This window comes from Chiloscyllium punctatum, chromosome 14, assembly GCF_047496795.1.
Source record: "Chiloscyllium punctatum isolate Juve2018m chromosome 14, sChiPun1.3, whole genome shotgun sequence".
NCBI classification, from domain to species: domain Eukaryota; kingdom Metazoa; phylum Chordata; class Chondrichthyes; order Orectolobiformes; family Hemiscylliidae; genus Chiloscyllium; species Chiloscyllium punctatum.
Window position 1 is genome coordinate 10,873,278 of NC_092752.1, and position 27,859 is coordinate 10,901,136.

At 41.3% G+C, this 27,859-nt stretch overlaps 1 protein-coding gene across 3 annotated transcripts in view; it reads right to left on the minus strand.

Moving 5' to 3' along the window:
* Positions 1-10,417, minus strand: part of ccser1 (coiled-coil serine-rich protein 1) — a 1,276,667-nt gene extending 1,266,250 nt beyond the window's left edge. For all 3 annotated transcript variants that reach the window (XM_072583863.1, XM_072583864.1, XM_072583865.1), the window contains exon 1: positions 10,257-10,417. The gene's annotated coding sequence lies outside the window, so the exon portion shown is untranslated. The remainder of the gene's footprint in view (positions 1-10,256) is intronic.
* Between the last annotated feature and the right edge of the window lie 17,442 nt (positions 10,418-27,859).

Genomic DNA, 27,859 nt, shown 5'->3' on the forward strand with positions numbered 1-27,859 from the left:
AGATGTAATTGCAGCAATGTTATATACTACAATGATTCACTAGAGACCAACTTCACAATAAGCAATTCCCATAATCCAGCAGAACCTTAGTGGACTAATCTCATTGACTCTGGCAGCTCAATTTCATTTTTTTTTTAAAAACAGTAGCAGGAACACACTAACTCTGAGCTGGCTGGTGCCAGTCAGTCAGTCTCTTGAACGGAGGAGATTCTAAATCTGTTAATTTTTTTTTCTTTTGCCTTTCTATTTTCCCCCCTACCCTATCGCCTAATTGCAGTAGTGCTTATATTTTCCCCAGCACCCACGTTGTGTGCGTGCAGGTAAGAGACACTGAAGGACAACAGATGTACAAATCTTTATTCAGTTTCCACCACCAGGAAGAAACACCCAAGTGGCCAATGGCAAGCAACGCCCTTCTCAAAGGGCAATGCTGCATGATCAAAAAAAAAGTGTCTAACATTTGCACTCCAAATGTTTAACTGGATGAAGCAAAGCTAGACATCTGCTTGCAACGTCACTTTTTTAAAAATTCAGTAATGGGATGAGAGGGTCACTGGCTGGGCCAACATTTATTTCCCAGCCCTAAATGCCCTTGAAAAAAGGTGGTGGAGAGCTAGCTTCTTGAACTGCTGCAGTCCATTGTTGTCTGTAGACCTATAAATGTCCTTTGGGAAGCAATTCCAGGATTTTGACTCAGCAAAGGTGAAGGAACAGTGATCTATTTCCAACAGGATGGAGAGTGGCTTGGAGGGGAACTTGCAGTTGGTGGTGTTCCCATGTGTCTGCTGCAATCGTCATTCGAGATGGCAGTGTTTATGGATTTGGAAGGTGCTGTTTAAGAAGTTTGGTGAATGTCTGCTCCTTTACGCTACAGAGCTCCACTCTGGGCATTTGACTCCAAAACATGTTTTTGGGTGTCCAAGCAGCTTATGAAACTATTGTCCAAGGGATTTGATTGCAAGATTTGATTCCTGAATGGGTAAAATGCAATGAGAAAAATAGCTTTCCCAAAAATATACTGCTTTAGTTTCTATTTTTAGCTTTTTCTCCACTTCTGAAAATGCTCAAGGGTCAAAAGTTTCTTCCCTGACAAATAGAAAACACAATTAAAAAATATTTTGTCATTGACACCAACTCTTTTAAAGAGTAATTACCGGAGTTATAGAAGATTACATTTGCAATACATCTCTACCTCACACAAAAGAGTTGGAAAGAAATCCAACCACATGATTACAATAATCTCCCTCAGATTGTGGATCATTCTTGGTAATACTTTAAATCACAACTTAGCATACGATAGCACTATTCATTGCAACAGTTCACATTTATGTAGCACTTTTAACTTAGTACAGTCAAACTGTTTTCACAGCACATGTTCAAGGGGAACAACCAGAGATCGAGAAACTGTTAATAGATTTCAAGTCAGCCAGAGAGAAGAAACGAAGACTTTTTTTTTTTTGAGTTCATGGAGAACATTTATGGATGTCCTCAGTCCTACCATATCATCCGACACATGATGCTCCATATATGCATATGTCCACAGACAATTAATAGCCATCTCATAGAATTATTTTGCATGGAAACAGACCCTTCGGTCCAACTTATCCAGGCCAACCAGACATCCTAATCTGACTGAGTTCCATTTGCCAGAATTTGACTTGCATCCCTCGAAACCCTTCCTATTCATATACTCATCCAGGCGCTTTTTAAATATAGGAATTGCACTAACCTCCACCACTTCCCCTGACAGCTCACTGAATACACACACTACCCTCTGCATGAGGCATTTTCCCCTTAGGTCCCTTTTAAATCTTTCCCCTCTCACCTTAAACCTGCACCTTCAGGGCTGACAAAAGGCTCCGGTCCAAAATGTCAATTCTCCTGATCCTCGGAAGCTGCCTGACCTGCTGTGCTTTTTCAGCAACACTCAACCTTGGTTATTCACCCTCATTTTATAAACCTGTAGAAGATCACTCCTCAGCCTCCAGTGCTCTAAGGGTAAAAGCCCCAGACTATTCAGCCTCTCCCTATAGCTCAAATCCAATCACACCAACATCCTTGTAAATATTTTCTGAACCCTTGCAAGTGTAACAACATCCTTCCAATAGGAGGGAGACCAGAACTGAATGAGTATTCTAAAAGTGGCCTAACCAATTTCATGTACAGCCAAAACATGACCTCCCAATTCCTATACTCAATACACTGACCAAAGACAAGGTTGCAAAACACCTTTTTCCAATCACTGTCCACCTGCGATTTGACTTTCAACTAGGAACCTACATTCCAAGGTCTCCTTGTTCGATAACATTCCCGAGGGCAGTGTTTCTTCTTATCCCTAAGATAAAAGGCACTGTTGCCCACTATCAATATCCTAGGGGTTACCATTGACAAAAACTCAACTGGACTTGTCACAAAGACAGTGGCTACAACAGCAGGTCAGAGACTAGGGATACTGTGGTGAGTACCTTATCTCCTGAAACCCAAAAGCCTGCCTTTCATATAGAAGGCTCAAGTCAGGAATGTGATGGAATACTCCCCACTTGCTGGTTGAGTGGCTGGTTGCTGTTCCAACAACACTCAAGATGTTTGACACCATCCAAGACAATCAATCAAACAGCTGTTTGAGCACCACATCCACAAAAACCCAGTTCCTCCACTACGCACATTCATTTGCAGCAGTGTGGACAAGGTACAACATGTAGTGCAAAAATCCAAACATCCTTAGACAGTACCTTCTGAACCTATGACCACTGCCATTAAGAAAGACAGGGGTAGCGGATACATTGGAACACAGCCTTCTGCAAGTTTCCCTCCGAGCCACTCACCATTCTGACTTGGAAAGATAAATCACTATTTCTTCAGTGTCACTTAATCCAAGTCTTAGAATTCCCTGCCTAAGGGCATTGTGGGTCTACCCCAGTAGATGGACTGTTGTGGTTTGAGAAGGCAGCTTACCACGACTTTCTCAAGGACAATTAGAGATGGTCAATAAATGCTGACCCTGCTAGTGTCATCTATTTCAGCATAAATAAAAAAAATACTTAGGGCTCTTTTGGTGCTGTGGTAGTGTCAGTACCTTTGAGCAAAGAGGACCAAATTCAAGTCTCACTTGTTCCAGAAGTGTGCAATGTCATCCCTGACGAATTATTAGAAAACATTGAAAATAAAAAGCACTAACAAACTTAACATGATGATTAACTAGACATTAACAACAGGTGGCCATAAATTTAAGGAAAGCAATAGATTTTAAAGGAGAATCTCAGAAAGGTGGCAAAGACATCAAGGGAGGGGGAAATTCCAGAGTTTAGGATCTGGATACATTAAAACATGGTCACTACTGGAGATAGAGGAATTGGAAGCACACAGTTGAACATGCAGAGATCTCTCACAGGATTAAGGCCAGGAAGTAATTTGAATCAAAGAATGAAAATATACAAAAAAAAACTTTAGTCAAATAGATACTAATGCACGCCAAGATGCAAAAGGAAAAATGAACAAATGGGATTTGAATTGTGATCCAGGTATGTTTTTGATAAGTTCATGTTTTTAAAATCTGGATGGAAGAACAACCAGAAGGACATTGTCAAGTCCAGAGAGTTTAAAATCAGGAGGGGGATTCAGCAGCTGATGAACTATTGCAGGAGCTGTAAATAGGTGGTCTTTGTGATGTTAACAACTGGATACGTTCAATGAATAGTGAACCATCACATATAAATCCTTATCATGGTCTGCATTTACCAACAATTATTCTGTTATCACATGCACCCTTTCTTATTGCCTGGTACCTCACATTAAAATCTATCAGCCACTATTGAGCTCATTTGCTTAATTGATCCAGACTCCTTTGAATTCAAAATCAGTCTCTATTATTCTGCTAATGAAGCCATGCGTCTTGTGCAAATTTTACAATGCAATACACATTTTCCTGCACAGTACTTACAAGTGTGCAGTCTTCAAGTACACTAGAAAAGCAAATTCAAAAACTGTTATTCAGAAAAGGGAAACTAAATTTGCAAAATATGTTCACAATGATTACTCTGTCAAAAACGTAATAGTGTTTAAAGCAATTTGGTTTTAAAATATATTTAATGAGTGCGCAGAATATTACAATTCAAACTAAGCTAATGTCGAGAATTAAAATGGACAGGAAAAATGTTTTCACAGAACTATAGAAATTCAGAATGAACAGAAATCCACAGATTCAGGCATGGACAATGGATTATATAGATACAATAGAATTGATGCTCCACTGAATACTAGAGTCTCAAACCATACTGGCATAACAAGGTCCATCAACAAAATGCCTTATTTCTGTTTTCAGATAATGAGAACATGAAAGGTCAGAGAGACTGAGATGGAATAATCAGGCTTTTCTAGAAAAGGTTTTCACAATGTTAAACCACCAGCAAATGTCAGAGATTCACACAGCAATATATACAAATAAGGGCACATGGGAGCACCACCATCTGCAAACTCCCCCTCAACGTGCACACAATCCTGTCTTAAAACGTCATCACTATTTCTTCATTGTCCCCGAGTCTAAACTCGGGAACTCCCTCCCAAAATTTGTGACAGTAATTTCATCAGACTACGGTGACATAGCTCACTCCCAGCATTTATGAATGGGCAAACAAATGGTGACAACACACTGTTAATGTACCAAAACTTTTCAAAAATCAAAAATGACAAGTTAAGGTTGGCAGGATAGGTACCTGCGAAACATGCAATTTAGGTCAATCCTAAATAGAATGTAATAAATCGAGGTTAAATACTTCAGATGAAATGTAGATAGACTTGCATTTCTCAATTATTTGGATTCTAACAAGCAAAGATAATTCAGAGACTAGTTGTTTACAAATGTTTGGGGAAGGGGTGGCGTGTGGGCAAAGAAATGTCTACAATTGTTCGGTATTACTTTAAATATAGGAACTGGCTGATAATGGACGGGAGAGTAATTGAAAAACAAGGCTAGTTTCATGCAGTGCACATTCACTTCAAACTACCTGATTAATAAAAAGGGGAAGTCAATAATGATACTGGTGAGCGCTCTTAAATTCACGGCAAATGCTTTTCAAAACATTTTTATAAATAAAAAAAAAATTCTGAAGTCCAGAAAAAGTGAAACAAGATTCCCTGAGCAGCCGTCTGAACTGGTATCTCAAACGTGCACAGTACAGGATGGAGTAGTGTCTGGCTCGCGACTGCATGTCCCCACAGCCACAACCCTGAGGGCATTAACGCCGTTCAAAGAGCATTGGACAAACAAACAATAAAAGGGTGTTTTAAAATCGGTAGGAAGGTAAGATGTATATAAAAAAGGTTAAAAATAGGCAATTCAGTTGCTGCAAATAGGGTCGTCTAACCCGGGTGTGGCGCGTCTCTGTTTAGTTCCAGAACACCGCCACATCACGCTGAGCTTTCCTTGAATCACTGCAACAACACAAAAAAAATAAGCACCGCAGCCCTGTGTCTGCAGACTGCATTCAACCTCCGGCTGCAGACTCAGTCACCGTGTCATGACTAACGTGTTTTGGGCTGGCGGAGGAGGCGGTTTTACAAACAAGAAAATAAAAAAGGACACAGCCAACAAATACATTCGTTCGTTCATTCATTCAACTGCAGAAATAAATAGTTCCCTGCAAATCGCAGCAGCCGAGATATGGAATCAAGCAAGCTCACAGGGAACTGCAATGCCGCGCTGGAAAAAGACGCCACAGCCGTATGCCCATTCACCCTCGCCCCAGAAATGTCCTTCCTGCCACTTCGCGTGTTCACTGCCTGGGGTGTTAATACTCTATTTTTGCTTTAAAAACACAGAGATAACTGTACACTTTTGTTTTTGAGTACCACACTCCCCACAGCATCATCAAGACAGCTCAAGGGTGTGATTGAATACCTCCCTCCACTTGCCTGAGTTCTGTTCCAAGATTCTAGCAGCTCGACGCCACCCAGGACCAAGCCGCCCATATGCTTGGCATCTTTATACACACAAAAAAAATACTAACAAGAAACAGGGCCAGACCATTCAACTTGTCAAACCTACTCTACTCCACCATTCAAGATGATTATGGCTTATCTGCTTGTTTCAATTCCACGTTCCCAATCACTCCCATACATAAAAAGGATATCTACCACCGCCTTCAACACCTTCCAAGACACGAGTTCAAAATCACATAGCCCTCGGAGAAAGAAAAGCATTCCCCTTATTTCTGTCCCAAGAGAGCAATTCCTAACTTTAAAACAGTTTGCCCTAGTTCTGGACTCACCACAAGAGTAAACATCCTCTCCAGTGTCCAAACTGTCAACACCATTCAGCATCTCAAACACTTCAAATCAAGTCACCCCCTAAACGCCAGTGGAAACAAGCCCAGTCTGTCCAAACTTTCCTAAGGCAGGTCACTCATTCCAGGTATCAATCTCGTAAACCTCCTCCTGACCACCTTTCCTTAAATAGGGAAACCAAAAACGTGTGGTATTCAAGATGTGGTCTCAGCAATGCCCTGAATAACTGTATAACACTGACTCCCTTCACTGCCTGGTGACTTCTACTCTAAATCACAGGGCATTCAGACTTGCAACGATATCACTGTCGCTGGATCAAATTCCTAGAAATCCCTTCCTAGGCGAGTTCACTCTTAAAAAACAATCTTCCCAGGAACGATTCCTTACTTGTAGTATTTCAAGCTTGTATTTTCATGAAACATCCTTGAACTTTTAAATTTAGACATGTCTCCAGTATTATCTTATGCAGCACGTCTAATGGAGTGCACTGCCCCGAAAAAGGTGGCAGATTCAATGGTTAACTTTCCAAAGGGAATTGGATGAATATTTGAAGACGTGCAGAACGATGGAAACTGCACTAGAGTGGGATTGATTAAAGTGCCCTCTCAAAAGAGCTGATGCGTGTGTTGGGCTGAATGGTGTCCTCCAGTGAGTGACGAATTCTGAAGAGAAACTGATGATTTGAAACTTCGGTATATAGGACCGCTGAGATTTTTTTTCAGCTGAGAGCTGCGAGAGACTTTGTTTGACAAGAACTTCATTTTTTTCTTGTAAAGAAAGGGTAAGAACAGAAAATACTGGAGAAACCCAGCAGGTCTGATCGTTTCTCTTTCCACAGAAGCTGAGTTAATGATTTTAATTGGAAGAGAAAGTCATATTAGACTCTAAACGTTAGCTCTTTTCCTCTCTCTCCACGGACCTGCTGAGTTTCTCCAGCATTCTGATTTTTTAAAAAAAAAATAGGTGTTTTAAAATTGTTCAGTTCAAAAATCAGTGAGATGGACCTTTCTGCAAGTAAAAATATAATGTAATCAACCCTCAGCTTCTGAAACTCAAGTCAACACAACATGGGAACTGGCTATATATCTCCTCTTTTCCAATCTACGCATTAATGTCAAGTCATATTAGCGGATACAACACGATTAGTCACAGCCGTGTCAACCCATCAAGTTTAATCTCGCGGAAAGTGGGCGAATTGGGAATATTATGCAGGATTAAAGTGTGATCTGCAAAAATCAAAAAAATACTTTTACCAGCAGACTTTCCCAACAATTATCTCGAGCACAAATTAAAAAAAACATGACTTTCCAATTTCTTTTGTAAAGAGGGAGAAGATAACACTTTTTTTAAAAAGTTCGCATCTTTCTGCTAAAGCCGAAGCCTATTCTCGCTCCAAATGCTGAGCGGAACTTGCTGCTCAGAGCTTCTTCTTTGCTTTCTGTTCAGCGCCTGCGATACATTTTCCTCTCAGCGCAATTTACGGTCGGGAGAGAAAAAAAAAAATCAGGAAGTTCAGAAAAAAAAGCTCCTGGGAACCAGAAAAGGACATCACCCGCCCCCCAAACACTGAAGGGCGGAGAGTGAGAGAGCTCTGCTGCCTACACATTGGTGTCATGATGCAGTGTTGGACTGAACTTTGTCCCCGAATACGTATAGCACCGTAGGCGGTTTATTACGGAATAAAACAAATATTGTCACCATGAATGAAGCGTGTTGTTTTATGTCACTGGTCAAAGGGCGCAATAATCATCTTTCGGCATTCCATTAGTTCCAGACACTTAACCTCATCAGTGACAGAACGAGGGTTGTGCAGTGAGCGGAAACTGCAGGGAGTCTCAATGCGGGATTGAATGCCCCCAATGGTTGCAGTAGCTGAGCAGAACAGCAAAAAAAACCCCGAAAAACAGTGGGGAAGGATCGTTTTTATTATCCGTTCACAGGATGTGGGAGTCACTGGCCAGACCAGCATTTATTGCCCATCCCTAATTACCCAGAGGGCAATTAAGAGTCAACTACATTACTGTGGGTCTGGAGTTACATATAGACCAGACTAGGCAAAGATGGCAGTTTCCTTCCCTAAAGGAAATCCTGACAATGGATTCATAGTCATTATTAGATTTTTAATTCCAAGATGCTTACTGAATTCAAATTCTACCAGCTACAGTGATGGCCAAGAAAACAGAATTCATGTTTCTGACTCCCCTTTAGAAGCGCCTTGCTTCTCCTCTACAGATGCTGCCAGACCTGCTGAATTTCTCCAGCAATTTCCGTTTCAGATCCTCAGCTCAATGTTTTATGTCCTTAAATAGACACTGAACGTTTTCTAGCAAACAAGGCTACGAAAGGGACTCCAGTTGTGCCCAGGTTCCAGTCTGTCTCGCCCTGATGGCCAGGCACCACTGGCGGCGAGGGGGAAAGAGAACTGTGACAGTGGTCTTTCTGAGCGGAAAGCTGGCCTGATGCTGGTTCGACCAAACCCAAAAAAAAGGGTGGAAGGAGCGAAGATTGGGCCGTGAAACAAACAAACAGACATTGCTGGAGATACTCAGCAGGTCTGGGAGCATTTTTGGGAGAGATAAGGAGAGTTAACGTTTGGAATAAAATGTTCCTTCTTCAGCTATCCGAATCTAGCACCTTGGGCAGTCAGGCCACCCTACCTTGGAGCAAACCATGGTGTTGGACTGGAAATTATTTGTCCAAATAATGTAGTTGTCACTTCACACTGTACAGTGATATGACCTGGACTAAGATGTTAACTTTGTTTCTCTCTCCCTAAGGATACTGTCAGCACTGAGTTCCTCCAGACATTCTGACTCTGCTTCTTATTTCAATCATATGATTGATTATTTGATTGACCGGTGTCCTTTTGTTTTCGGAGTCTTGTAGCTTTCAAAATGTGCCAGCCCTCTTATGCAGATACAATAGTTGTTTTTTTCCTCTGGCATGTACAGTTGTACAATGACAATGAAAATAAATACAAATAAATTACATTTCTCAAGCGTCCTAGAACAAAATGTATTGCGCGGAAGTGGAGTTCTTAAAATAAATTGCAACTTTGCCCGCCCCACTGAGCACTCAAGTAGCGTCAGCTGAAACCATCTACTGCACAGTGTCGACTGAAAACAATACATAACAAATCCTGTTCAATGAAGGGGAACATCAGATCAGGGTGCTGTTCAAAAAAGTTACAGGAGCATTAAAATCAACTGCTAGATCTTACAGGTGAAATGTCACATGTGAAAATCCACTGAAACCAGCAGGTGCCAGAATATAGACCACTCGGGGTAAAACACTGGAAAAAAACACATGGGAGTGGGGCGGGAAAAAGTGGCGAGACTCTTACTTCCAGCTATAACAGTCAGTGTGTCAGGCAACAACAACACAATACATAAGTGCCATCTTATTTGTTCTTGGATGTGGGATAGCCTTTGAATAAGATCCACAAACAACCCTGGCTTCAGAATTACAAATGTAACACTACCCTGATAAAGTGATACATGGGCTATCTGCCTCCCTGTGGCTGCAAAGTAACAAAAAGGGAAGCAGTACTGTTGTGAGATGGATTTTATATACATTCAATTAATTGCAATACAATTTCTACCACCTTCAGTGCGTATGCCACAGAGCACCGCGCTTGCGCTCTGCCCCCAGACGGGACCCAACGTGGATACATGTCTTATTGTGGAGAGTCAGTGATACAATTTTATTCTCAATATTTAACGACAACAGTCCGTGACAAACCCGTCCCGTCAAAGTCTGCACCTCAGCAAGATCCTTACTCTATGTGTGTGTGTGTTAAGGGGAGGTCTATTTCTCCCAGGAAGTGGCAGCAATGGGGCCTGTCAGTGTGCTTCAGATACACACACAGATCCAGTGTCTATGCGCCACCTGACACTTTCTAGATAAACGTACGCAGCAAGCCAGGGAAAGGAGAGAGAGAGAGAAACAAACATGTTGAGAATTACTCCTGTTACCTGCCTTGTCAGCTTAAACCCGCTGACTGATGTCCACTTCTGTGTTCAGGTAGAAGGTTGTATCCATTAGAACCAGCGCCGGGAGTGGGAAGTGTATTTTTAAATGGACGGATTTAAAGGTGAATACCAAGCTCTTTGTACCTCACTGAGTGGCTACAGCCTCCGCCTCCTCCTCTTCCGTGTATATTCAATCACTGACGTGCCGAGCGTAGCCCGGGCGCACAGCGCTTCCCCCGGGTCCTAGAGCATGCGAGGCAAGCAGAACCAGTACAGAAACCAATACCTACCTGAGACACACACACAGAGACATGGGTACACGCACAAATATAGTACCCGCGCAGACACAGACAGAAAGATACAAAGATGCTCTAACATACAGTGACAAGCACAGATGCTCACAGACCACATACAGAGATCCACAAAATCAAAAAAAGCAAATACACACAAAAACTGGGCCCAGTATGTGGAAAGATGGTGATATTTTCTTCCATTCACTCTAATTTTGAAAGTAGTGGGTTCAATGGATTTCTTTATTCATTTGTGGGATGTGGGCATTGCTGGCAAGTCTAGCTTTTGTTGCTCATCCCTAATGTGGTCTCATACCGAGTGACTAAGCCATTTCAGAAGGCAGTTGGTGGACCACATTAATGTGCTGCCTTTGATCTTTAAGTCAGACATTTTTAAGGGTGAGATAATGCCTATGTTTTCCCAAAGTCCAAAGCTTCTTTATGATTTCCGCTTGAGATGTTAGCCAAATGAAAATTAATGAAACAATGGAGATAGAATGCTTGTCCTGAAAATGCTTTACCAGAGCTTGAACCAGCCTGTTAAATCCTATTGGCTGCAAATTATGCTCAGTCAGTAACTCCATTATCCTTGTGTCATGTAAAACAAGAAGGATGAAGATGCAAAAGATCATGGTTATTTTTCTTCAAACAATTCCGATATGAGTAGCTCTTCATTACAATTATTACACGCCTTGCAGTACCTTAAGTCAGCCAGATTGACCTCATAGAATATGAGTTCCTTGATTGGGGCTGTTAATCTGGAAGCCTTGGCTGACAGTTAAGAACAGGGGTGTCAGACATCCTGTTCACTCTTTGAGCTGTCTCTGAGGCAGCTGGATCAGTGTCAAGGATTCTCTCCATGTGTAAAAAGAGGGTGACTTGGTGATGGCATACCCCCCTCTGTGGAGTTATTTCAGTGGCAAGGGGAGCAAACCACGTTCCTGAAAGAACTCATTCATAATTCTAGTCTTTGAATTGGAGTAAGCATTTCTGGCATCATGTTGTTATTTGGGAAGTGTTGGACTTTGGCTCAATCTACCAGCTTACTTTCCTCTATGTGTGAGCTGAGTCCTGCATGTTCTTTCAATGAAGCAATAGGAGAAGATATTTGGTCTCAAACTCTTAGTTTATTTTAGCAGTAAGTGGATAAAGTATACAAAGCTCTGGGTCTAGGTCTTCCCATCCCTGACAAACAGCAAAGTGTGTCAGTTCACAAAGTCCAACTTATTCCTGTCCCCGACCCAGTCTTTTATACAGTACAGAACGTCATACAATCACTGAGGTGGGATTGTCTTCTGATTGGCTGTTGATCTGATTCCATTCTCCGCCGTCTCGCGTTCCCAGATGTCTGACCCCATGTAACCTCCTTCTGCCCGCGAAACAGTCTCCACGTGACCTCCTCTTGTGCGCGAAACAGTCTCCACGTGACCTCCTCTTGCGCGCGAAACAGTCTCCACGTGACCTCCTCTTGCGCGCGAAACAGTCTAGCACATTCTGATCTGCGTTAACGATTTTTTTTTCCTATCGTGTGGTCACATCAGCACATCTTTACAAGTCAGATGTACTCAGTACTTTTCCACTGTTTGTTAGTACATACAAGGGTTACACTACACACAGTGCTAGTTAATGGTTACGTATAGCATTGTATTATAAGTAACTGAAACAAATATATCATTAAAGGCTTCTGAATGCCTCGAACTAAGCCATATATTTACAGAAGCTTGACTCATTCAATCTTGCCAGCAAAGACTGTGCCCAGAATGTGGAAAGATGGTGATATTTTCTTCCAGGCAAATGAGTTTGGGGCAGATGAAAAACATGGTGGCTCAGCGGTTAGCGCTGCTACCTCACAGCACCAGGGTCCCAGGTTCAATTCCAGCCTTGGGTGACTGTCTGTGTGGAGTTTGCACATTCTCCCCATGTGTGTGTGAATTTCCTGTGGGTGCTCTGGTTTCCTCCCACAGTCCAAAGATGTGCAGGTCAGGTGAATTGGCCATGCTAAATTGCCTGTCGTGTTAGGTGCATTAGACAGAGGGAAATGGGTCTGGGTGAGTTACTTTACAGAGGGTCGGTGTGGACTGGTTGGACTGAAGGGTCTGTTTCCACACTGTAGGGAATCTAATCTAATCAGTGAGTAATTCTTTGGACAGTTTGTGGACCCGTAGCTTTTTTGGTTATTGGAGGCTAACTTTCCCTGAGACACCAGATACTAAAACCTTTCAAGAGTTGACATATATAGCTAAGGAATATTATGAGCCCAAGACTCCTCTAATTCTGTGATGCTATCGGTTTTACTTGACAATTTGAGAACCAAGGGTATCTGTATTAGGAGTTTTGACTCGGTTAAGATGACTGACAGAGGCATGTGACTTTGGTTTAATCCTTAATGAGATGCTGGGAGACTGTTTGATATATGGGATTAATGATGTAACCGTGCAAAAGTGTCTACTAGCTGAAGCCAAAGCTGGCGGAGGGCCGTCATTCACATGAGCCATGTGTCACTACAATTACAGTTAGATGAGAATTCCCAGAAGTATGCTACAATTAATACTTGTAAGGGTTTGAACCAATGTACGAGACTGTCACTTGGGGTATCGTCAGCCTGTGTAATGTTTCTGTGGATGGTGGACAACATTTTACAAGGTCTGCCCCAGGTAACCATTTATTTAGTTGATGTGTTAATAACAAGAAAGACCAATAAGGAGCACTTAGCGAACTTGGTGATAGTCCTTAGACATTTCTCCAAGGTGAACATCCACCTTAGAAGAGGAAATATGTGTATTTCAGGCACCCCAATTCTACACCCATCGGAAGATAAAACAAGGGAAATCAAAGGTGCTCCTGCTCCCATGTTTGTGCAGGAGCTTAGATCTTTCCTTGGACTATTGATTCATAATCAATACCTCATACATAACCTGATATCCATTCTGGCACCTCTGCATTAACTCTTCAAAAAGAGTTAGGTTTGGAAGTGGTCGCATGGCCAAGCCATAGCTTTCAGGGAAGTGAAGAAACAGCTGTCATCCTCGAAGGTAGTGGCACACTATTGACCCCAAGCGAGACCTGGTATTGACATATTATGCCTCCCCGTACAGCATCGGGATAGCATTAGCTCATAGGTAGTCCAGTGGAGAGGAATGCTCAATAATGTATGTACCCATGACTTTGGTTAATGCAGAGTGTAAATATGCTCAGAAAGGAAAAGAAAGTTTGATGGTCATATTTGGAATTAGGAAGTTCCACCAATGCTTTTGTGAATGTAAAGTTGTGTTAATAATGGCCCACAAACCCCTGCTAGGTTTTCTTAAAGAGCACAAGGAAATGCTGCCTGTAGCTCAGGCTATATTTAGTGGTGGGCTGTATTACTAAGTGCGAATAATTACAAGTTAGAACACTGTCCGGGAGGCCAAGTAGCAAACACAGGTGCACTGAGCCGCCTCCCACTGGCCGGTACACCACCAGTTGTACAGCCACTGGAGGAGTCCGTAATGGTTTTAAATTTTCTGGTCACACTTCTAGTCACAGCGAGAAGTGTGTCCAGCTCCTGGCACAGCTGAAACAGCACGTGGTGATAGGGAGAACCAAAGGGCTGTCACAAATAGAACTGAAACCTTTTTTGGACCCAGAGAGACCAGATCACATTAGAGGATGGAATATTATTGTGGGGAACAAGAGTGATTGTCTCAAGCAAAGGCTGCTGCTAGATACTGGCTGAACTCCACCAGGGTCATTGAGAGGTTTCCAAAGTAAAGATGTTGGCAAGAAGTTATATCTTGTGGCTAGGATTGGATGCAGTTAGCGCCGTGTTGATGGGGCAGTACCCAGAGTGCCAATAAGGATAAAAATTACGGCAAGCAGCTCCCCCACATTTGTGAGAATGGCAGGGTAAACTCTAAACTCAGTTACATGTTGGGGTTCAATGTTCTTGTTCATTATGGATGTCCACTTAAAGTAGCAGGATGTGCATAGAGGTTATTCATCAAACATGGGGACGATAGAAAAACTGCACATCTTTTGCAATACACCGACTTCAGGAAGTGTTGGTCACAGATAATGGGCCATTGTTTACCAGCAGGGAATTTGAGTACTTCCTAAAGTCAAATGATATTTAATTTATAAGGGCAGCTCCACACCATCCACCATCCAATGGTCTGGCAAAAAGAGCAGTATAAACTTAGAACACAGGCTAGAAGGAACAGCCTACACCTTGACTAGATACCAAATTGTCATGGTTCCTGTTTGATTATATGACCATCCCTCATGCAGCTACAGGGATAGCTCCAGCAGATTTGATAATGGGGAGAAAACTAAAACACCAGGTTAAATCTGATCTTCCCAGACTTTGGAGGGTGGGGGTTGGGCGGTGGTTTGTGGGGGGTGGTGAAGCATCAGGAACAGCAACGCCTGACACAATACTCTGCTAAGCAAGCGAAACACTTACTTCAGGAGATAAAGTTTGTTTTAGGAATTTCCCTGTATGGTAAGAGGCACAGTCGATGCGAGGTCATGCCCAGTGATGTGTGAAGTTCGATTATTGTGATGGTACTGAACAAGCATGTGGACCATATGAAAACTGCAAACTCGCGGTGCAGGAGTAAAATGTGCCCAGCTCTTGACTGCCTTTCTGACTGTTCCAGAACCTGTGAGTTCTCCATCTCTGTCAAGCATTAAAGATACCTTGGAGCCTGAGATAGACACAGTGGATGTTGCTACCTTGACAACTTTACCTCCTAAAGAAGAGAATGTATTTCTTCCGTGATGTTGCACGCCATCCGTGTCAGAAGCAGAGTTGGAGAAACCTGACCTGGTGCTAAAACACCCCAGGAGGAGCTACAAAAAAACAAGCTTGCTTATGTCCTCGGATTAAGGGGAGAGAGATATAATGATTGCAATGAGGTCAGCCAGGTGAACCTCGCAGAACACGAGTTCACTGATTGGGGCTGTTAATCTGGTCTACTCAGGGAGTCCCGGCTGATAGATACCAAGAGTCAAAAAGTGTGGCACTGGAAAAGCACAGCTGGTCAGGCAGCATTCGAGGAGCAGGAGGTTTGAAATTTTGAGCATAAGCTCTTCATCAGGAATGTTTGCAATCCCGATGAAGAGGTTATGCTGAAAACGTTCATTCTCCTGCTCTTTGAATGCTGCCCGACTGGCTGTGTTTTTCCAGTGTCACACTTTTTGACTCTGATCTCCAACTCTGCAGTCCTTACTTTCTCCCTGACAGATAGCAACAGGAGTGTCAGCCATCCTGTTCATTCTGAAACCTAGCTCTGCGGGAGAGTTGGATCATTGTCAAGGAATCTCCACGTTTAAATAAAGGTGACTTGCTGAGGGGATACTGGCTTCTGTGCAGTTCTTTCAGGTACCTCTTAAGGATGCGCCACCTATCACAACATGGCATGTGCACAGCAACAAGGGGATCCATCTTAAGAATTTTGAATTTTGAAAGGATGTGCGAAGTTTGGAAATGGTCAAGCCAAAATCTTTATTCGTAATAGTTTTGATAATTAAAAGGACCATGTATAGTTGGTTCTGTATGACTTCAGACTGTCCGCATTGGAATTTCAAAGTTCCCCCATATGTTTTAAAGTCTGCTGCAGGTATGCTTAGAGTATTAATTTTATTGATCAATCACCGTTGCAATAAACAGTTATATATGTGTTTTTCCAGTTCTTTTTGCATATATTGTATATGGGATTGTTATCTCAGTTGGCTGGGTGGTTGGTTTACTCTGCAGAATAATGTCAACAGTATTGGTTCAATTCTTGCACCAGCTGAGATTACCATGAAGGTCCTGTCTTCTTAAACTCGCCCTTGCCTGAGGCATGGTGACCCTCACTTAAACCCACTACTTGTCATCTCTTTCTAATGTGAGAACATCCCTATGGTGTTCTGGGGCTATGGTGACTTAATGTTTCTTCACTGTCGTGCTGTGCAATGAAATAGAAAAGCACAGCAGGTCAGGCAGCATCCAAGGAGCAGGAAAATCGACGTTTTGGGCATAAGCCCTTCATTTGGAATGTTGTCTCATTCCAAATGAAGGGCTTATGCCTGAAAACGTCAATTCTCCTGCTCCTCAGATGCTGCCTGACCTATTGTGCTTTTCCAGCACCACACTCTTGACTCTGATCTCTAGCATCTGCAGTCCTCACTTTCTCTCTGTGCAATGGAATAGTTAATGTTCCTGATTGAATGTTGGGGAATGGGCAAGCTTACAGTGAAGAGGATGCTGATTTAATTTACTCAGAATCAGGGAAGTCTAGCTTTCCTTACAAAGACATGTTTATTTATCAAGAAACATTTTACTTTTAAATAATATTGGAGCGTTTCCACTTGGGGCAAGATTGGGAATTCACAATTCAATTGAAATATGTAACCTCAAACAAAAAAGCCTGTATGAACAAACACATTGGAGGGGAGGTGGCATCATAGAATTTAGTTAGTTTTATTTGGCTAAAGTATTTAATTAATGTATTTATGAATGGTTACCTGCCTCAGTTATGTTATAAAGATACAAATAGGTTAAACCAAAAAAAACCATTTTATTAAACAAGTCCAACATTCCATTTGGAGGAACCTGATTTTAAATCAATGAAAGAGTTATGCTCAGGAATAAAGTGGATCCATTAAATACTTTCATTAATTACAACAATCAGTAAGTTAACTATTTTGACAGGTACAGGTCTTTAACATGTGTGTTAGAACCTATCTGCCAAATTAAACAAACTCAATTTGAAGACTCTCTGTGAACATGCAAAAAACATTCTGGTCATTTTGATTTGGAGCTTTGGCCAGTGGGCAAGATTGGCTTCTGTTAAAATCTTTTTGTAACCAGCACTAAAAATCGCAGAAACTCAATTGTGGATAGACATGATGTACACCATGGCAGGCAGTAAAAGTGTGAGAGATTCCCTGTCAGCCATGTGATGGAAAAAGGCATTGAAATCTCTATCATCACAATCCATATCTCCAGATTAAGCATGCATACTGAAGTTCATACTGCAACCGCTACTTAGACTTCCTGACTGATGATCAACACATGACCAACTTCTGCTTGAGTTTTTGTGATTTCTTTGCATTGGTTTGCCTAATTTCACCAAAATCACACTGATAAATCGAGAAGAAAATCTACCCCGTCCATGGAGATTGTTCACATATTTCAGCCAGTTCTTAAACCATCCATGGTATTTCCAAATCAAAGTCTCTTTAAATCCATTGAACACCTGTGCCACATGATTGGCTTCAAAATGAAGTCAGTGGCCAAATTAGTTATCAATGTGTAGTAGACGATTGGTTATTCCATCTTCATTAAGTGCCACTCGACATGGATTGTTAAAAATGCATTTGAATTGACAGGCAGGATTTTTAGTTCATAAACTTCAAACTATTTTAGATGTCAGGAAGCATTTCTTTTCAACGTGTGATGTGTGGTTTCACTTCCAATATTTGAAGGCAAGTTAGATGATTAATCATTTGTTGTGTGGAATTAGACAACATTTTAATTTGTCCCACACTGTGCTATTTAGGCCCAGTGTAGATCAAAGTCAAAAAGCATGGTGCTGGAAAAGCACAGCCTGTCAGATAGCATCAGAAGAGCAGGACAGTCGATGTTTCAAGCAGAAGCTCTTCATCAGGAATAGCTTCCTGATGAAGAGCTTATACTTGAAACGTCGACCCTCCTGCTCCTCTGATGTTGCCTGACCAGCTGTGCTTTTCCAGCACCACACATTTTGACTCTGATCTCTAGCATCTGCAGTCTTCACTTTCTCCTTCCAGTGTGGGTCAACTCTGTGACTTCATTGTAAGGTTGCTCCAGGTTCCCAAAGATCTTATGCATCAAGTACCTGAGTCTGGCCATGATCACTATGTATGGATGATAGGCAGGATATTGACAATATGTTTCTTAGTCACTGTGTTCTCCTCAAAGTTGTTTTGCAGTGACACTGTTTTCACAATGTACTAGATGACATGCTATTTAAGCTTCTATCTGTACTCACACTGGTTGTTTATAAGCTTAGATCTTTGTAAAACAGATACTTACTGAGAGAAGTTTAATTCCAGCACTCTTCACCACTTTCTGGATGTCCTAAACAGGTTTCAAATAGATGAACTAATTCCAAAGTGTGTGTTTAGAATATCAAATCTGTGAGGAAGATGTTTGGGCATTTTGAATTTAAAATTCTGATGGGAAATAACATTAAATCTTTCAGACTGTATGTTACACCACTCTTACACTTAGGAAATTGAAATGAAGTGCTTACTCATGCATCCTTCTCACACTTCAGTGGTTGGATTGGCACTTCATACTACTTCCATTATTTCTTTCTAAAGTCTAACACTTGCTGTAAAACTGTTAATGATGGTGCTTACTGAATCAAATCTCAAACATGCTGCACAGTTGTAGAGAAGCAAAACCTGGTGACGTTCAATGCTTCAGGACGTTGCAAAATTATTTCAGACGCAACGAAATATTTTCAAAGCGTAGCCATTGTTAATATGCAAGAACCCATTTTTTTCATAGCAATGAAATATATTACCAGAACGCCTATGCTAGGTTTCGGTTGAGGACTAAATAGAGAAAGCTGGGAAAACGCGGTCTCCTGCAAATTGTACAGAGCTTTTACAATTACCCAAGAAAGTAACCAGGGATAAAGAGAAAGTGCTGGAGAAACTCAACAGGTCTTAGATTAGATTAGATTACTTACAGTGTGGAAACAGGCCCTTCGGCCCAACAAGTCCACACCGCCCCGCCGAAGCGCAACCCACCCATACCCCTGCATTTACCCCTTACCTAACACTACGGGCAATTTAGCATGGCCAATTCACCTGACCTGCACATCTTTGGACTGTGGGGGGAAACCGGAGCACCCGGAGGAAACCCACGCAGACACGGGGAGAACGTGCAAACTCCACACAGTTAGTCGCCTGAGGCGGGAATTGAACCCGGGTCTCTGGCGCTGTGAGGCAGCAGTGCTAACCACTGTGCCACTGTGCCGCCGTCTGGCAGCATCTGTGGAGAGTGAAACAGAGTTAATATTTTGAGTCCAATATGACCATCATACAGAATGGGTTTTCCAGCATCCGCAGTATTCTGCTTTTATTTGAGGGCAGCTAGGAGCTTGTAAAGGTCTCATCTGAAAGATGGCATTTCTGACAATGTTGCACTCTCTGCTGGAGGGTTGTTTTTCAGATTGGAGGCCTGTGACTAGTGGAGTGCCACAAGGATCGGTGCTGGGTCCACTACTTTTTGTCTATTATATAAATGATTTGGATGTGAGCATAAGAGGTACAGTTAGTAAGTTTGCAGATGACACCAAAATTGGAGGTGTAGTGGACAGTAAAGAAGGTTACCTCAGATTACAACAGGATCTTGGTCAGATGGGCCAATGGGCTGAGAAGTGGCAGATGGAATTTAATTTAGGTAAATGCAAGGTGCTGCATTTTGAGCAAGCAAATCTTAGCAGGACTTATACACTTAATGGTAAGGTCCTATGGAGTGTTGCTGAACAAAGAGACCTTAGAGTGCAGGTTCATAGCTCATTGAAAGTGGAGTCAGGTCGATAGGATAGTGAAGAAGATGTTTGGTATGCTTTCCTTTTTGGTCAGAGTATTGAGTACAGGAGTTTTGCCTTGTACCTGGAGGAGAGATACTGAGCGGTAAAAGATGTGTTATTTACCACTGAATTCCCAGCATCTGACCTAATCTACTGTATATAGCTTATCTAGTTCAGTTTCTGATCAATGGTAATCCCAAGTTTTGATCGTTGGGGATTTACTGTTGACAATGACAATGAACATGAAGGACAGATGATTCGGTTTTCTCTTGTTTGAGATGATTCATTGATTGGTTCTTATGCAACTTGAATTTTAAAAAAATTATGTGTGGCCTTAATGAGAGGCACCAAGCCGAGACCTACTGTGATGGGAGAGGGAAACTACGGTCAAAGTTGCCTGTGACCATTCTTACACACCTCCTGTTGTCTGAGTCAACAACAAGGGCAGAGACTGGAGTGAAGTGCCTAATGGTCATTCGGTTAGATCTTAGAATGAACGCACCACATCATATAAAAAAAGGGGATAATATTCGAAGGGAATTATGCAAGATAATACAATTTACGGGATAATGTATATTCATTTCTATAAAAATTAACATCCACCATTTGAAGAACGAGGAATTCCATTGTAATGTTGTTTGTTGCTGAAGTTATAGAGGGAGACATGTTGTTGACTATTTCAATCACTGTACAATATAAAGAGGATGTGCACGCTACCTTTCGTATTCTCTGGACAATAGCTTCATGTTGTTCTTCAGGGGGAAGTTCTGTGCAGGAGATTTGGTTACCCAGCAGGTTTTAAGCACACAGGTAATAACAGAAAGTAATTGAGGAACACTGATGAGAGTAATTAACTTTCTTAACATTATGTATTAAATCTGGCAGTATGTGGTTTTTCAGGTAATATATGTCCCCATTAATTCAAAGTAAGCCACAAAATGATAAGCATTCAGAGGAGAAATGTCTTTAAGCAAATTACAATAATTATGTAAAACTGCATGAATAAGTGATGAATTCTGAAATAGATAATGTTTGAAAACATGCATATATCTCTATTTGTACTCTTCAATGAGCTCACAGACGCATTATTATTGTTAGTTTAAGAGTGTATGCCTTCAGATTTAGCATCACTTTGGCATTTGCTAAAATATAACTGGGGCATCATACTTTGAAATGTTGTGGAAAGAAATACAGCAAGGTCTGGACAAAGGGAAGGTGGTGAGCTCAGCTCAGAGGAAGACGAAATCTTCCCAAATAACAACAACTTAACATTTATAAAGCATCTTTAACATGGTGAAACTTCCCAAGGCACTTCACTTCACAGTGGGTGTAATTGGATATATAATCATTTCTACAATCAGTAAAGATCTGTCATGGGAAATATAATTAGCCTTCCTTTAGGCAGGAGTGTGCAGTTTCAATTTACATAGCTTTTACATATTTAAAATGATTGTCTGGGTCATAGCTAAAAAATAAGAAGTGCCCATTTCAAACAGGAATAGGGAAAAAATGTTTCCTCTCAGAAGTCTGTTTTTGATTTAACTTGTGTATTATGCACCATCACACCCCACATATTTTTTTTAGATACCAAATATATATTATTTTCCTTGTAAGATTATTATTTCATTGACAGATTTAGATGAAGGTCATGTCCAGAGAGGCAGAGCAAAGCAGAAAGAACTGAATTAACTCAGCATCTGTGTAGACAGAAGTAGAGTTAACATTTTGAGCCTGATATAACTCTTCCTCAGAGCTACAGAGAAAGAAAGATCCGGTGAATCAAAAAAAAGTAATAGTGAGCTGACCATAGCTTGAATTTTAAAAGCCTATAGATTATAGAAAGGAGGAAATCTTGAGGAAGACAAAAGAGTTTGTCAGTTTTGCCTATCACAATCACAATCTAAAGTTATGACAGCCAAACTAGACACTGTTCTGCTTGATGTTGAAGTAAGGTGTGAGCAAGTTCATCTGTCTTTTCAAAGCTGCTCTTTTCATTAATTATTCTCACAATGAATCTCTAATTGAATCCATGTTAGGAATAAAATGAAAACAATAGGTAATGACACATAAAAGAATCTGGGGATTTATTGACAGTCTCTGCTTTATTAAGACTCAGTTGAAAGTTTCTCCCATTTATGTGCCTTATTGCCATATCAATTGATACCTGAAACCAACAACAACATTTGTTATTCTCAGTCTAAAAAAAACTCTGTTGATGCAAAGTCCTCAGCATTTTTGCTGGCATTAGTTCCAGATTTCCACACTGTTTCGTGTGAAAACATGCTTCTCGCCAGGTGAGTAGTTTTGCCCTCCAGTACTTGATCTGCCTTGATCACCTCAACCTACAGGGGGCAAACTTTTCCACAAAGGACAGGTGATTTGGAATACTTGAAACATTCCGTGGCACCGAGGCCAGGCCCATCCTTTGTAACACCAGGGCCAGGTGTAGTGATTCACAGATGCTACCGGCCAGAAACATACTGTCATACACTCCAGCAGGTAATTGAGTGCCATACAGGTGAATACAACATGACTGGTAAGCCACCACTTCCAAACATTTCACCCTTCTCAAAAACTCAAGGGCTTAAGTCAGCTCATCAAAGGATAACAGCTGGTCCAGGGTCTCCCATCTGCTGACTCCTCAGACCTCCATGACAAAGGACAAGAAAGACTGGGAGGGCCATATTGTCTGTGGCTTCATGTCATACAGTCTGGTATAAAAGGAGTTGGTGATCCTCAGGAAGTCAAACAAAGATGACGTGACCGAACGATCCTCTTCCTTCAAGCTGCTGATCATAGTGCTCTCCCTGTGCACATTCTGGTAGAAGAAATGCGAGCACATCTCATCCTGTTCCGTGGAACGGACTCTAGATTGGAAGGCCATCTTGGAAACCTCCAAGGCAAAGAGCAAGGCTTGCTGACTCTTCACCTTCTGAAATTCATCCTTGACACTGACACCTGTGATCTGCAGTGGCAGAAGATCCCATATTCTTTTCTGGAGTTTGGACAGTTTTCCCTGTCTCTCTCTTGCCTTCTGAACTCCTTTGAGGATAAATAATCTCTTGATGATCCCTTTGACTGTTCCCACAGGGGTCAAAATCCTGGAACTATTTCAGAACATTGTAGGCATACCCTACCACCATCATATGAGTTGTTCAAGAAGGCAGCTCACCACCATGACCTTTACGAATGAGCAATAAATCTGGCCCACCCAGTGGTGCCCACATTCCATCAACTATTATCAGAAAAAATAAGAATTTGCTGAACTGGCTCAGCAAACAACGACATGTAAGTTGTGGATGTCGGTTTGCTCGCTGAGCTGGAAGGTTCATTTTCAGATGTTTCATCGCTGTACTAGTTAACATCTTCAGTGAGCCTCCGAATGAAGCTCAGCGAGTAAACTTACATCCAGAACCTCAACGTGAGCCACAAGTCTTCTCAAAACCCGCTAACATGGAAGTTATGTCATGACTCACTGGGTGCACTGGAATTCAAGCCCTACTGTTCCCAGAAAATTTCAAATATTGAAAAGACTTAACTATCTATCCATAGAAATGGCAGGACAGGTTAATAGGGTAGTTAATCAGTCCTGCCATGTATTATAAAAGCAGGGAAGTAATGTTCAAGCTATATAGAACTTTGGTTAGGCCACAGTTGGAGTACAGTGTTCAGTCTGATGTCACAGGAAGAATGTGATTGCATTGGATGAGGCACAGAGAAAATTCACTACGATGTTGCCCGGGGTGAAATATTTTAGCTATGAAGAGAGGATGGATAAGTTCGGGTTTTTTGGAGCTGGGAAGGTTCGGGGGATCTCACGGAGGTGTACAAGATTATTAGGGGCATAGACAGAGAAAATAGAAAACAGCTGTTCCCCTGAAGGGTCAGTAACAAAGGGGCACAATTTTAAAGTGAAAGACAGGAGATTTAGAGCAGATATGAGGAAAATCTTTTTCATCCAGAGAGTGGTAGGGTCTGCAATACATTGTCTGGGAGGGTCATTGAATTGGAAACCTAACAGCCTTTAAAGCATTTGTTGAGCACTTAAAGTGCCTTAGCATTCAGGGTTATGCACCTAGTGCGAGAAGATGGGATTAGTGTAGGTAGCAGAGTTTTTTGGTGCTACAGATTTGATGAGCCAAAGGGCCTCTTCTGTGCTGTGTGATTCTATGATTGTATAATTCGAGAGATATCTGATATCTGCTTCTGCTGTATTGAGCCAACACAAAGCTGTTGCCAGTCAACTCAGGAACCAATCTGGAAGATGGTTTTATGTTGACTATGTTTTATTCATTCCTGAAGTCTGCCTGCAGCACATAGATGCAGTGGTTGAAGAAGGCAGCCTCACCACTACCTGCTCAAGAGCAACTGGGGACAGGCAATCAGAAACACACACAGACACACACACACAAGCATACACATACACACATACACACACACACAAACATACACATACACATACATACACAAACATACACATACACACACAAACATACACACACACCCCACTCCTGATTTAAAAGACTATCAAAAATCACACTTTGACGAGCATCCTCCCCCACTATATGAACTATAGATAAAGTTCTAATAGTCTTACAAGCCTGTAAGACTGTTCCCTCATCAGAGGGATGACTGGTGATGGTTTAACCTGACGATCACCATGTCTCAGGAAAGGGGAGAGGTTGAGAAGGTGGCCCTTTCAGATAACCTCAGCCAGAGTAAGAATTCAACACATTGTGTTGGCATCACTCACCAGCCATTCAGCCAATTGAGCTAACTGACCCACATTGCATATACCACCTACAATGAGATCTGGTAAATGATTTTTCTTAATTGCAGTATCTTCTTTCACAGTCCAGTGAATGCCAATGTTGAAAATTGCTCAGGTATTTTGTTCTGTTCACAAAGCATATCAAGCCAGTCACTTATCACCTTCTCAGTGTACGCTCAAACATTAACAAAGTGATGGAAGATGTCAGCACCAGTATTTCATCAATGACATTCCCTCCATCACAAGGTCAGAAGTGGAGCTGTTTGCTAACATTGCACAATGCCTAGTACCATTTATAATTCCTCAGACACTGAAGAAGCCCATTTCCACATGCAGCATGACCAGTCCAGACTCAAGCTGATAAGTGGCAAGTAACATTTGTGGCACATAAGTACCAATCAATGGCCATCTCATATGAGAGGATCTAAGCATCTGCCTTTGACACTCAATGGCATTACCATCACTGGACACCAACTTTCATGGAGTTCACCATTGACCTAAAACTGAACTGGACGAGTGATTTAAACGGTGTGCCTATAACAGAAGTCAGAGGCCAAGAGTTCAGCAGCTCATTATTAAACCTTTGGTTCCTCAAACCCTGTCCACCATCTACAAGGTACAAGTCAGGAGATTAATAGAATGCTCCACACTTGCCTGGATGATTTAGCTCCCACAACATTCAAGAAACCTGACAGCATCAACTCTAATGACATCTTTTAAAGAAGGTGATTCAGGTATTTCTACAAAACTTGAAACAAATCTATTCTTTTCCAGACATTCAAAACTTAGGTCTTCCAAGGAATATGAAGTACGACGCTTCTTCATTACAATATCCCAACCTTAAAACACCAGGAAAACACCTAAATCTTTGATACTCCTCCTTTGAGTGACAAATGTTAGGGGCAATTTTAAACATTAAATTTTAAATGTTGAAACAAAATCTCTCTTTGTATTCTCACATCTGTCTTTATGCGGAGTGTTTGTCAAATTTCCTTCTTTTTGTTTAAGAAACAATGACAGTGTAATTTCCCTGCACCTTCTATTCACAGGTTCTGTTATTTTGCCAAGACTGCAACAATAATATGGTGAAATAAAACCAGAAGTAAGGTTACTTTCACACACTAATGGAGACACACGAATGGACACAGCAATGGAGATGGGGGGAGAGTGGAGCAAGGAGGTGAAATTGTTTGCAACACAAGCACACTTACAAATATGCAAAAAATGTAAATGTCGAATCGGAATGGATAAAGATATCATTCAATTAGTAACAACTTAACTTCAAATGCCTGTGGGACACTAGTTTAACAATGCCCTTACTTTTAAGCTGAAATCCAAAGATCTAACATTGGAGTTAGCAGTTTGAACTTCCTGTTATATGGATGAGTTGTTTGGCTAGCCAGAACTTGAAGAGTTGTAGCCAGTTTCATCTCTTTAAAATCCCTTATAACATTCTTATGAGGAAGTTTCTGTGAAATGTGGCTTATGTTTCACTGTTTTGACAAAAGGATTGTTTTACTTGCAAAGTGTACAAAACAGGTTGGTGACTTCTCCCTTTCCTTTGTAGCCTAACATTAAAGGTGTTGAATATTGTCAGTCAAACTTGTTTGGAGCAGTTCTGACCCCTTAACTGTCTGTTATTATCGTGTTGTCTCATCAAAAAGGCAACTAAATTCATTACTGTGGGAGTCATGTGACCAAGCCTCCTGTGAGATGAGAAAAAGTAATCACTGAAACCAAGGCTTGCATTGTAGTTAACCAGCTATCTCTGGCCCATTCCAGGGGTTAAGTAGAAAGTCATTAACACATTTTCTTGTATGATGGATATAACTTGCAAACTTATGGTATATTTTATTCTTCTTCTTGGAGACAATCACCTCTGTGACAGATTTTTGTTCAATGACTTGTGTTCCAAATTCATTAGTAAGTAGGACAACCAGAAATTCAGGATTTCAGACAGCATCTGTTGAGAGAGTAGTAGAGTTAACAATTCAAGTCCAGTGATTCTTTCTGAACACCTTCTGTTTGTGTTTCAGATTTCCAGTATCTGCAATTCTTTGTTTTTATATTTCCATTAATTGGTACCTGGGTGTTGATTACTGGGCAGATGGCTTTCACAGCTATCTTTATTGTGATTTTCACTGTGTTTTTAAAACAGTCACAAGATACCTACATGCATTAGCAATGGATTTTATTCTGTTTGTGAGACAAGATTAGTGTAGAGTCAGCCTATCTGATTGATCCTGAGGCTTATTAGGATGAATCTTCTATTTGACGTGGCGTCAAGTTTATGATTAATGGGATACTGTTAGTACACCAGAGTATGCCTAAGAGTTGGAGAGCCTATGTGAAGGGAAACTTTGACTCAATTTGCATGTAGAAACCTTGTCATGAAAGTATTTAAGTGGAATTCCTGTGGAATGCTAACAGTTGTGTTGATTATGAAGAAAAAGTTATGAGGTGTCTTGCAACATAAGAACAATAGGATTAATGGGGGAAAAAATCAATCTTTGCTAAAGAAAAACATTATTCATGACATTTAGAAAGATAGCCTATGAAGACAAATGAGTCATAGATTTCACTGCTGGTGCGTGATTACATGTTTAAGGTCGACTCAGTTTTGTAAAATTGGGTGGAAATGTTCTCTCTGTTAGTAGAACATGAATCCACAGTTCATAATAGAAGCAGAGAATCTTTTAGTGACTTATAACAAAAGCATAGTTCCTCTGTAAAGACAAACTGTTTACATCAGTAAAGAGGAAGTAACAGCAATGTAGCTGCTGCTGTAGGCAATCAATAGTTACTCAAGAGGATTGGCAATGGGACACAAACTAGGAATAACTGATATGGGTAAAATAAAGGATTGAATGCAATCAAACAAAGGAGACCATCAGAGGGGAAAATTGGTGAAAAGTCAGGACTGTGATTATTGATTACTACCAGCCCTTAACATTAGACAGAGGAGGTGAAGTAACAAAACACAGCCTATAG